The 13,407-nt window shown below is 37.2% G+C and overlaps 1 protein-coding gene across 3 annotated transcripts in view; it reads left to right on the forward strand.

Annotated features, from left to right (window-relative positions):
• The window catches only part of Rbms3 (RNA binding motif single stranded interacting protein 3), a 665,566-nt gene that overhangs the window by 225,464 nt on the left and 426,695 nt on the right, over positions 1–13,407 (forward strand). The window lies entirely within an intron of this gene.

The following is a 13,407-nucleotide window of genomic DNA, read 5'->3' on the forward strand; positions in this document are numbered from 1 at the left end:
AGCTCCATGCATGCAGCCATATAAATAATAAAAACACCTCAGGAAATATATAGAAAGATTGCATTGTTAATAAATATGCATGGGTCTCTCCTCTTGACTCCTTCCATAGTAAAGGAAAGCCATCATTAAAGATGTATCCTTTAACAGAAACGGATATGAAAGCATTTATAGTTTTCAGGGTCAATTTGCAACTCTCTTTTCCCCTTGGTAGGACAGGTCTAAAGTTTAAGTGCCCATTTTCATCTTGTCAACACATTTCATACCACTTTCTTTGTTCATCATTCAAAAATTGTAGGATATCCTAGCTCATTCACAGTTTGCAATTAGGCAAGGCAGAAGTCTGCTTACATTCAGCTCATACAAAGTGTGGCAACAACATTCTAATCTCATGTCTTAACTAACAGAGTAGTCAGTTAAGGAATAATTGAATTATGGAATTATCATAAGGAATTACGATGTTTGCCAAAAAAAAAAATAAGCTAACAATTGAGCACTTCAGGGCTTCCTATGCGAGGAAGACTGATGGGGTGTGGAAGTAGGAAGAGGGATGCCAAGGAAACAATTGAAAGTGGACATTTTATATGAGGAAAATTAGCATGAACCGTCTATGGAAGAGAGCAGAATACAAATTGAGCCACTTTCCTGCCTTTCTATATGCCTTTATGTTGCAAAAGTAATGAAATTCTGAACTGGCAATGTTGCCCTGAAGTTGACACATCTTCTATTGATATTTGCAAAGTAAGTTGGTGTACCCTTTCTAGAAAATGATTTGTGCACCTGTTCCAAGGCCCATGGATGTAGTCTGTCAGCATTATTCAACTAGAAACTAATCTCAGGACAGAAACTGATCCAAGAGAAACAGTTAAAAAATAGTAACAATCTATAGAACATTAATAAGGAAGAGTAACTCTGAGGTCCGAATAAGGCAGGACTGTGTGAGTAGAGAAGATTAAAGGGATCCAGGGGGTGTTTAGAAGGCCTGGTTGGTGCCAGTGATGTAGGGATTGGGGGGAAGATGGGAGATAGAAGAGGGAACCTCCAAAATTTATGGCTCAGACAACAATCCTGGCACATTCACTAACACAAAGTTCAAGGAGAAAAGTCAATACGAGGTCAACATACTGGAAAGTGCCTTTGGAACAATCACACCTCAATGTTATTTAAGACCTCAAAGATATTTCCTCTGGATGACGAGTGGAGCTGTTGCAGGGACAGTTATAGGTTTGGAATTAGAAGATGATAGGCTGGAGATGCAAATTTAGGAGTCATAAGTGTTTTATTTTTCCCACAGAAGAACCTCCCCGAAATAAATACAAATATATTTATTGAATGTGATACTAGTACACATTGATGATTATGAGGATTATGTTACATCATGGGAAAATACTCATGATACAATATTACTTTAAAAATATGAATAAAATGTACTTCTGCTCTGATGATAACTTATATAGGAAGAAAAGGCGTGGATGAAGACAACAAAAATGAAAATAGTATGGTTTGCATGAATAGTAGGATGATGAAAATTTTTTATTTGTTCTTAATGCTCTTTTTACTTTTTGTGTTATAAAAATTAATGGAAGATATTCACACATGTTTAATCTTCTGTATGTTACTATGGAACTATGAAGTTTAGGAATGATCTTAGAAGGTAGTAAGTTGTAAAACCCTACTATCTAACAAAATAAAAATGTAAAAGAACACAACATACATGGAACAAAAATTGATCACCCTTGTTTGAATATTTGGTGGAGAGTCTCAGGCCTCTTGCCCCTTAGGTCCAAAGTGAGGTGAGGTCCACGTTTTGATTACCACTCAGCCATTTTCCTCTGATGCAGCTGTGAGACTCAGAAGTCAACTAACAGAACTCAAATCTGGCTCGACTGTCCAACTGGCAGTTCATTCACTGTTTGGTATCTATCTGCAAATCCTCTGCTTTGCTTTCACACACTGGACCAGTTAGGATGTTTTAATGGAGTAGGTTTGTGTGGAAATCTCAAAACTTGCACCTTACCACCCCTCCCAAAAAACATCAAACTGCCTATTGTTATCAAGATGGAAGTTTTACAATGGCATTCTCAAGTGTGGTATTTCTTTTATATCACAAGATAACTCTCTAGGATTCTCTGAGATCATGTCCAAAATTCTGACTCTTCTGTTCACCTAGAGTTGCTCCAGTCAAATTTAAATTTTAAATAATATATAAAGACATTTTTAGTATTTGTTTAGCATAAAGCATTTTTAATATAAGTATTATTCTTTGCTTATCTGAAATTCAGATTCTAGCTGCTCTTTATTTTTATTTGCTAAATCTGGCAACCTTGTTTCAGTATGAAGAAGGCACAGTAATTCTAATGTTTTAGATATCGGAGAGTAGATGGGTATGGCTACTGAGCATTTGAAATGTACTTAGTCCAAATTGAGATGTACTCTGAGTGTCAATACATAATAGGTTTTGAAAATCCATACACACACACACATACACACACACACATATGATTAAAGGTTTAAATTATTAAAAGTTTAAATTAAATCATATATCTACATATATAGATATATCATTTAAAAGTTTCAGTATTGATTTCTTGTTGAAATGATGCAATTTGAATAGGTTAGGTTAAAAATATTAAAATTAATTTTATCTGTTTTCCTGATGGCAAAATTGCACACTGTGGAGTACTTAGAACCTTGAACTATGCCTGGCTCATGAGTAGGTGTGGTGATTCTCTGAGCTTTCTGATATTTCCTAGTACATTTGTCTCTCTATCATTTCTTGCCATGTATTATTTGGTTGCAATCTCAAGTACTGTTTAATGACTCTTTCCCATGTGGGAAGTCAGTAAAACAAAGCTCCTGAATCTCTACTCATTTGCTTTGCATTGTTGGGCTCCTACTCCAAGTCAGGTCCAGGTACGTGCCAGGAATGAAAGACATGATCTGTATAGCCAGGACTCCGTCACTCAATAAGCCTGCATTCCCAGAACAACCTCACCCTTATTGGCTTTAAACTTCCTTTCTGAACTGACTTGCCAAAAAATTGAGTTCATGGTACAGACTTGTGCTGATAAAGTTCTCTCCTTTTTTAAATGGAATTAATAAAATATGGAGCATATGCCTTGCATCAGGCCCTGTTCTTATCTCTTTATGTAGATGAACTCATTTATCCTCACTGTAACAATAACACTATTGTTATCTCCATTTTTTTTTAAATAAAGGAAATTGAGGCAAGACAAGGAATTTTACTAGTCACACAACTAGTAAGTAACAAAGCCAGGATTTGAATCTGGATAGGTTGGTTCTGTAAATATCAATAACCTAGATATAGAGGGCTTATGCTGCTAACATTGTGTATTTACCAAATGATAACTACTGTTGACCGCTTCATTGAAAGCTTCAGATCATGAGTTATTTAATCTGGTTTGGACATGCCGTCAATTTGGAAATTTTATCTCCATCTTAACATAACCCAGTCTTGCCCATTTTACAAGACTCAGCATGCTGTAAATTCAGGGTCCAGTCAAGGAAACAGAAATACCTTTAGGCCATCTGTAAAGAAAGTTGTTTGCACAGAGATGGAAGAACTGAGAAGCTAAACATAGTGTAGAGGGGCTACCCAGAGGTTAGGATAGCAGGGAACTGCCCGCACATGTAGGTCTTGAGGCACAGTGGAAGGAGACGGTGCTGGAAGATATGCCACCCCTAGACCTAGAGCACAGTGGAATGAAGGTAGCGTTACCATAACCCAAAATTCGGGGCGGTCCAGTGTAAGCACCACGGCAGGGCTGTTTGGTGGAAGCTGGGACCAGAAGCAGGTACTGTAGGAGAAAGAGTTCTTTTGAGTTCTCTTCTGCTTCAATCCTTAATTCTTTTCCTGGGTCCCATTGGCCTATAGTTGGCAGAGGGGCTTCAGAGATGCAGTTTGCAAGGATAGAGAACAGAAGACTCATGCTCAGGCTAAGAGGTAATTGACCAGCACACTTGAGGTGCTACCATTCTGACTTCAGAATTCCCAGGGCCCACGCTTGCTTAGTGCCTCTTCTCTTTTGCAGCATTGCAAGTGTTCCCTAGAGCCTGGCACACTGCCACAGCCCAGGCACTCATTTATATGCTAATGATCCTAAGTGCTATTCATACAATAATTTCTTTAATCCTCATAAAAGCCCTGTAAAGAAAACAGAACTATGATTCCCATTTCAGGGGTGAGGCAATGAGGCACAGGAACAATTCCCCCAACATTACCCAGTAAGTGGCAGAATCTGGATTCAAATCCTGACTGTCTGTTCTAACCAGTACACTTCCCTACCTCGCACGAGTCTTGCCTCATTCACTCTTTTTAACTCCCCAGGCACTATTTCTGCATGCTGTGTAGTAGGTGCTTGTTAAATTATTGGGCAAAACACTGGATTTCCTGATATTAATAATATGTAATAGTAACTTGGATTTTTGATGTTTTTTTCCTAAATTCACTTTTTCTTTCTTTCTTTTCTTTCTTTTTTTTCCCGTTTTGGTAATCTCATTTTCCGTAGTCTCTTTATTTTAGCTTTTTCACTTCTATAGCTGAATGTTTATCTTGGAAGATGATATCCACAGAAATTCAGGGACATTTTCTTCATATGCCTCCAGTGCTGCCTTGGAAAGTGATATTGTAGGGAAAAAAATTCCTCATTCTCAGGAAAAGAATCAGTTTGATTCCTGAAAAGTTAATTTGAATGAGGCAAACAGTCTAATGACAGCTACCTTCTGTTATCAGTCTACCGTTGATGGCTTCCTAGACTCTAGAAGTTTTACATATATAATGATACTCCAGGTATGTGTAATATATCAAAATATACTCTACTGTTATATATAACTAAAAAGAATAAAAATTAATTGATTAATTATTAACAGGACATTTGTATGAGCTGTTTGATAAAATTTTCTAATACCTATACTTTGTATCCTTTTTTGTTACCTTTTCAAATATACATATTTTAGTTGTTGATGAACCTTTCTTTGTTTACATGTGGTGCTGAGAACCAATTCCAGTGCCTCACACATGCTAGGCAGGTGCTCTTCTACTGAGCTACAACCCCAGCTCACCTTTTCCTTTTTCAAGTTATCATGTCTAATTTAAGATGAGGAAACTCAGGCCTGTGTACCACTAAGTAGCAGAAAGGCATTTGAACTCAGATGCATCTAGCTTCAAAATCTACAAAACATTCAAAGAAACACAATAATTTGCAACATGAAAGCAGAGATGAAGGAGATGCAGGTACTCCTTATGATGTCAAGGAGTGACAGTGCTTCTTTCTGATTTCACAAGGCATTTTAGCCTGGAGGATCTGAATGGCTCTCTTTATATTTCTCTGTGAACAGGGCATGGTGGTACATGCTTATAATCCCAGGGATTCAATTCCAGAAGCTGAAGCAGGAATATTGCAAGGTCAAAGCCACCCTCAGCAACTTAGTGAGGCCCTAAAGAACTTAGTGAGACCCTGTCTCCAAAAATAAAATGGACTATAGATATAGCTCAGTGATTAAGCACCTTTGGGTTAAATCCTGAGTACCAAGAAAGAATCTGAAGAATGATTTTTTTTTGAGAAAAAATTAACATATATTTTAAGTGTAACTGAGAAAGAATATTTGATTAAGAAATTCCTATCCCTCCCTTACATTCCTGCATTTCTTCCAGGTTTGTTTCTACATCAGTGCATTCTTGGGAGCTGTGCCTTTAAAAATGAAAAAGAGCACAGAGTTATCCGGTGTGCACATATTTTTTATCCTGGCTTGGGTCACAAAGACTGAGTTTGACTAGGCTCTGTATCAAAATAAAATCCAGAGAGGCATTCCTAAACTTGGACCTTTTGTCCACAGTCACTTCCTGTTGACCGAGTGACATCCCTCAGCTGGCCCTGGGTCAAGCTGTTCGCACAGAATAGGGAGCAGTGTTCTCAAGGGCAGCAAAAATCTTGCAGCTGATTAAAAGTAGCATGAGATGCAACCAAGATGCCAACTCCCTTTCCTTTTTGGGTTTGCTGGAGTTCAAAGGTCAAATGGAAGACAGCTGCTCAGTGTATTGGTTTGTAATTCCACTCCACTGTGGCTCAATGGTGCAACATATTCAGGTCCTGTCTCACCCAGGAGTTCTTCAATCTTCAATCTTTGTTCCCTAAACACAGGTTTGTGTGAGCACGCTATTAGCTAGCAGGGTTCAATTTCAATATCAGTGGTTATATTCAGTTTCTAACTCCTCACAGTTGCCTACGCTGAGTATGAATCTGGAACTGCTGCCAATTTTCTTTGAGGACATTTTAGTATCATTATCCTGGTGCTTATGCTATTATCTCTCAAGTGTTGTTTTCCAGCTATTTCCCGCCTCTAAAAAGACACGGTAGTTTAGCTATTTTATCAATGAAATTCAAGCATGTAGTGTGGCTGACTCTTGTGAATTTTTCTTATTTCTTTTATTCTACTACCTAATGGAGGGAACAATGTTTATAGCAAGAGGCAGCGCTGTGGCTACTTAGTATGGCCCATAAGGAGCAATATGGTTGTCACCTGGGATCCTGTTAGAAACGTGCGGTCTCAGACCCCTCCCCATAACTGCTGAGTCCCACCATGCCTCAGTGGTCCATGTGCAAATTAAGGTTTGAGAAACAGCACTGTGGTCCAGATCCACAATTATGCATGTATCTTCTCAGAAGTTCTTAGAGGGACTTCTTAACCTCTTTGGGGATACTGCCAATAATAGAGATGTCACATAACTTATTGAGTACGTCAACTCTGCCTCCTTATAATTTTCACACTGAGACCTTCATTCATACATCTTTTCAGAGCAAATGGAAGAATCCTGATATGACTGGTGCAATATCAGAAGTGGCTAGAATAGCATATTCCCCATCCCATTCCAACTCTGTCTGCCTCCCTGTCTGGAAATTTGAGTCCTTCTTTCACTTTGGATTTCTTTGTACCCATTCTTCTTTATCCCTCTCTCTCATCTCTCTTCAGGTAAGCCAGACATCACCTTGCCTGGCTTCCAAACTTTCAACATGATGTTTATTATTTTACCTTAACTGTGAAGTTGTTAGCTCCCTCTTAACATGTGTTGCCTAAAATGGCAAGAATAGTGCATTAGGTGTATCCATAAGTGCACTCTATTATATGTATACTTATTGTAGAGAAGTACAGGGGACTCTTTAAAACTCAGGAGGAAGAGAGTTATTGCTGTTGACTCTGAAATACTTAAGTCATCTTACTGGAGGCTACCAGATCACCATAGAGGATCCAATGTGTGACATTGTTACTTCAGATGTCATTCACTGAATTAAAAAAAAAGATGGAACATAGCAACTTAGATGAGTATTTTTATTATGTAATAATAAAGCATTCATAAATAAAATGCACAATTATAATTTGAACTTCCATTAGCCACAATCACTACCTAACGCTATTTAAACAGGTAAACCTAGTCCTAAAGTAGGACTTATGAATATTCTTTTTAAATCTAGGGCATTGCACTGACATGAGTAAATTAAGTTTCAGAATCAGAAGAAGTTGGTCTGAACTCAGACATTTGTGTTGTCTGGGTCTGAACCTTTACCTACCAACCTGTAACTTGGGAATATGTGTGAAGAATATCTTAATTTCTAGCTAAAAATCTCTTCTAAGTTCTTTATGTTCCCTGCACAAATGAGCTATCCAGAATTTCTAGGATTGTAACATCTTTTTAAACTGTGGATTCATATTTGGCAAAATGTCAAATAAGAAATATCAATTAATCATTCTGGTTTGATTTAATGTAGAGACATTGCCTAATTGCTAGCCAGAATTTCTACATAGAAATGCTAGTTATGACCTTCCTATTAAATTTTTATTGTCCTTCTTTTCTTCTTAAAAAAAAAAAGACTCTAGCACTGATTATTGTCCTCATAATCATGATTATGATGAACACACAGACATCGGGACAGGTAATTAAGAAATGCCAAGCACATCTTCAACATTAAAAATGCAAATGAGTTGAACAAATGCTCTTTCAACATTTGTAGCAACCAGAGAAGCATATGCTATTTGAGTGTCTATGATATGTAGAAAGTTGATCATTTAGAATACCCTTGACCTCAGGAATGTTATCAATTAGAATTTCACAATCATTTTACGCTTTACGCTTTTGTAACATTTCTTGCTTACTATCCAATTTGTTTTTACAACTCATGTCATTTTGATAAGAAATACAAAACCTGCCTTGTGACAGAGTACATGAAGAAAATATTGGTAAACTTTAGGAAACTATTCTCTCGAAAGGGTTTTGGTGGCCAAATCATCATTTGCTCCTATGTTGTCTTGAAGAAGACAAAAAAAATAAAATATGACATTGATATGCTATTTGTATGTTAGGATTGAAAATGAGAATGAAAAAAAATACTGAGATTTTCAGAACATACTGATGGATCTAAGATGATTCTTTAGACCAGCGTATGTATGTTTGTGACAGAGGACATACAGCATATGAGGACTTTTCTCTTTTGCAGAATCTAATCTTCCAATAATGACCACAACTGCTGGAAATAACACAAATGTAACTTATGGCCGTGAGGGTGCAAAGGAATAGAGATGTGGAAGATTTGGGTTGACTACTTTGTATAACTCTAATTTTTATTAATTCACAAAATTTCGTTTTTGGAAAATGCAAGATGTCACAAGAAAGCATTTAATCATTTTTGACTGCCTTATTTAATCTAAAGCCAAAGGTCTTTCTTTTGTGAAGAGACTATAAACAGGAATCAGGAATGTATAATGTGTAAACATCCCCTGGATGTTTTGATTTTTTTTTTAAATTTAAAATATTGTCTATTCTGATCCATTTTCAGATTGTTCATGTGGTTGTTCCACAGGAGAACAGTAGTGAACTGAAATGATCTCTACAGATGTGCATGCTTTAGTGAGGTCTGAGGATTAATTCCCTAATTGAACTTTAAAAAAAAAAAAGAATGGGAATGGAAAGCTTTTATTTTCTATCTTATGGGCTAGCAGCATAACTCACAAATAACATCATTGTGAAATTAAGGGATTTTTTTTTGAGTAAATGGAATCTGTGGCACTGTTTACAAAATTCCATTAGCACTTCATAAATCATAAGGGCAATTATTGGAAAAGGAAAGAAAATATCTGCAAAGAACCAGTACATTACAAGATGGATGGAGAATTAATTGATTTCACTTACAACATTCTAGGTAGCATGGACATTATGTTTTATTGAATAGTCTGATGTATATAGAAGGAAATAAACACTCAAACTCATTTTCTCCTGCAATACACTCATAATACAGATCACCTCTGTGACCTCAAAAGGTGTGGGGATTTTTTTTCCCCATCAGCGAACAAGCAACTCAGCAGCAGGAATAACAGCTGGGTGTCCTATAGTTCAATATAGTTCTAACACTATTCACCTGAAGGTAGTATCAGATGCCATGGGTTGAGACCCTGTCTTCAAGGATGTCCCCCCTTCTGATACCAGCTGCAAGCCCCAGGATGCTTACCGGTGCTTCTGGATGACTGGCTATAAATTGGGGTTGCTACAACCGTCTGCTTGAGCTCCTTTAATTTCCTCAAGCAGTTCATGGAATTCAGGGAAACTGTTACGTTCTCAGTCTATTATAAAGGATATTATAAAACTACAGGTAGAGAGATGCTTATAGCAAGGGATAGGAGAAGAGGCATGGAGGTTTCATGGTCTCTCTGAGGTGCTGCCCTCTAGGAATTTCCACATCTGGAGCTACGCAGAAGCTCTATGAACCCCGTCTTTGTGGCTTTTTGTGGAGACATCACTACATAGGCCTGATCCTTTATAGACTGGGGTAAGAACCCATTAAGGCTGCCTGTCCAGATTCCTAGACTTTCTGAGTGGCATACCTCTCTGCAGGATATGGGGAGGGCACTCTGGAATGAGGAGTCTTATGACCTACTATCAGATGAAGGTAGGTCAGAGAATGTCTTTATGGTCAGCTTCAAGTACAGGTAGCCTGGTGTGAGGGGACACATTTCCATGATTTGCCTTGGGGAGGAGAAATTCTAGTTTCTATCGCCTGGTTTAGGAGGAGAGAGATGACCAGGAATCATGGTTGGAAACCAATTGTCTGTCATAATATGACAGATAGCGAGTAAATACTGTCTTCACCCTACCTTATTTCATTTTCCTCTGACATTTTAATCCCCTCTGCCAGCCTTCCCTGCCTTACACACTCTGGGAACTGATTCCTTCATCTCCAAAGCTTCCTCTTCTCAGAACCCAGGACCTTTCCCAGCATAGGCCATTCACTTATAGAAAGAAATACAAGCTTTCTTTTATAAACATTTGTCATATGTGTGCAGAAATTAATAAACATCAATAGAATTCTGGCAACAGGTGAAAAAGCAAATTATAAACTTTCCAAAAAAAAAATGATATAGACCAGATTTAGAATTATAACATTCCCAATCCAGAAAGTCAGATGTGTTAAAATTATAGTCTACTAATTCCCAAAGAAAATTCAGTAATAAAATCTGATATTGTCAGCAAGTCTGCTAAGAAACCATGAGCAGAACATCCAAGAATTATGGGACAATATCAAAAGACCAAATTTAAGAGTCATTGGGATACAGGAAGGCACAGAGCTCCATGCCAAAGGAATAAACAGTCTATTCAGTGAAATAATACGAGAAAACTTCCCAGAATTGAAGATTGAGACAGAATCCCAAATCCTAGAAGCCTACAGGACGCCGAATGTGCAAAATCATAAGAGATCCACACCTAGACACATTATAATGAAGATGTCCAACATACAGAATAAGGAGAGAATTTTAAAAGCTGCAAGAGAAAGAAAGCAGATTACATTTAGGGGTAAACCAATCAGGATAACAGCTGATCTCTCAACACAGACTCTGAAAGCTAGAAGATCCTGGAATAACATATTTCAAACACTGAAAGACAATGGGCTCCAACCAAGAATCGTGTATCCGGCGAAATTAAGCTTCAGGTTAGAAGATGAAATTAAAACCTTCCACGATAAACAAAAGTTAAAAGAATTCGCAGCTAGAAAACCATCTCTTCAAAAAATCCTTGGCAAAACATTACAGGAAGAGGAAATGGAAACTAACATTGATAACCAACAATGGGAGGTAGGACAGTAAAGGGGGGAAAGTAGTCAAAGAGGATAACAAATCAGGTTTAGTAACATCAATAAACAATTATGGATAGAAGAACAAACCACATCTCAATAATAACCCTAAATGTTAATGGCTTAAACTCACCAATTAAGAGACACAGGCTAGTAGAATGGATCACAAAACAAGACCCAACAATATGCTGTCTACAGGAGACGCATTTGATAGGAAAAGATATACATAGACTGAAGGTGAAAGGTTGGGAAAAAGCATATCACTCATATGGACCGCGGAAACAAGCAGGAGTGTCCATACTCATATCTAATAAAATAGATTTCAAGCCAAAGACAATCAAAAGGGATAAAGAAGGACACTTCATACTGCTCAAGGGAACCATACACCAACAAGACATAACAATCATAAATATATATGCCCCAAATAATGGTGCAGCCGTGTTCATCAAGCAAACTCTTCTCAAGTTCAAGAGTCTAATAGACCACCATACAATAATCATGGGAGACTTCAACACACCTCTCTCACCACTGGACAGATCTTCCAAACAAAAGTTAAATAAGGAAACTATAGAACTCAATAACACAATTAACAACCTAGACTTAATTGACATATATAGACTATACCACCCAACTTCAAGTAGCTACACTTTTTTCTCAGCAGCACATGGAACCTTCTCAAAAATAGACCATATACTATGTCACAGGGCAACTCTTAGACAATACAAAGGGGTAGAGATAATACCATGCATCTTATCTGATCATAATGGAATGAAACTGAAAATCAATGATAAAAGAAGAAAGGAAAAATCAAGCATCACCTGGAGAATGAACAACAGGTTGCTGAGTGATCAATGGGTTTTAGAAGACATCAAGGAGGAAATTAAAAAATTCCTAGAGTTAAATGAAAACACAGACACAACATATCGGAATCTATGGGACACATTGAAAGCAGTTCTAAGAGGAAAATTCATTGCTTGGAGTTCATTCCTCAAAAAAAGAAAAAACCAACAAATAAATGATCTCATACTTCATCTCAAAATCCTAGAAAAAGAAGAGCAAAACAACAGCAAAAGAAGTAGAAGGCAAGAAATAATTAAAATCAGAGCTGAAATTAATGAAATTGAAACAAAAGAAACTATTGAAAAAATTGACAAAACTAAAAGCTGGTTCTTTGAAAAAATAAATAAAATTGACAGACCCTTAGCCATACTAACGAAGAGAAGAAGAGAGAGAACCCAAATTACTAGCATACGGGATGAAAAAGGCAATATCACAACAGACACTTCAGAAATACAGAAGATAATCAGAAATTACTTTGAATCCTTATACTCCAATAAAATAGAAGATAGTGAAGGCATAGATAAATTCCTTGAGTCTTATGATCTGCCCAGACTGAGCCAGGAGGATATAGACAACCTAAACAGACCAATAACAATAGAGGAAATAGAAGAAACCATCAAAAGACTACCAACTAAGAAAAGCCCAGGACCGGATGGGTATACAGCAGAGTTTTACAAAACCTTTAAAGAGGAACTAACACCAATACTTTTCAAGCTATTTCAGGAAATAGAAAAAGAGGGAGAACTTCCAAATTCATTCTACGAGGCCAACATCACCCTGATTCTGAAACCAGACAAAGATACTTCAAAGAAAGAAAACTACAGACCAATATCTCTAATGAACCTTGATGCAAAAATCCTCAATAAAATTCTGGCGAATCCGATTCAAATACATATCAAAAAAATTATACACCATGATCAAGTAGGATTCATCCCTGGTATGCAAGGTTGGTTCAATATACGGAAATCAATAAATGTTATCCACCACATCAATAGACTTAAAATTAAGAACCATATGATCATCTCGATAGATGCAGAAAAAGCATTCGACAAAGTACAGCATCCCTTTATGTTCAAAACTCTGGAAAAATTAGGGATAACTGGATCATACCTCAACATTGTAAAAGCAATCTATGATAAGCCACAGGCCAGCATCATTCTGAATGGAGAAAAATTGAAGGCATTCCCTCTAAGATCTGGTACAAGACAGGGATGCCCTCTCTCACCACTTCTGTTCAACATAGTCCTCGAGACACTGGCCAGAGCAATTAGGCAGACGAAAGAAATTAAAGGCATAAAAATAGGAAAAGAAGAACTTAAATTATCACTATTTGCAGATGATATGATTCTATACCTAGCAGAACCAAAAGGGTCTACAAAGAAGCTATTAGAGCTAATAAATGAATTCAGCAAAGTGGCAGGATATAAGATCAACA

Source organism: Urocitellus parryii, chromosome 3, assembly GCF_045843805.1.
Source record: "Urocitellus parryii isolate mUroPar1 chromosome 3, mUroPar1.hap1, whole genome shotgun sequence".
Classification (NCBI taxonomy): domain Eukaryota; kingdom Metazoa; phylum Chordata; class Mammalia; order Rodentia; family Sciuridae; genus Urocitellus; species Urocitellus parryii.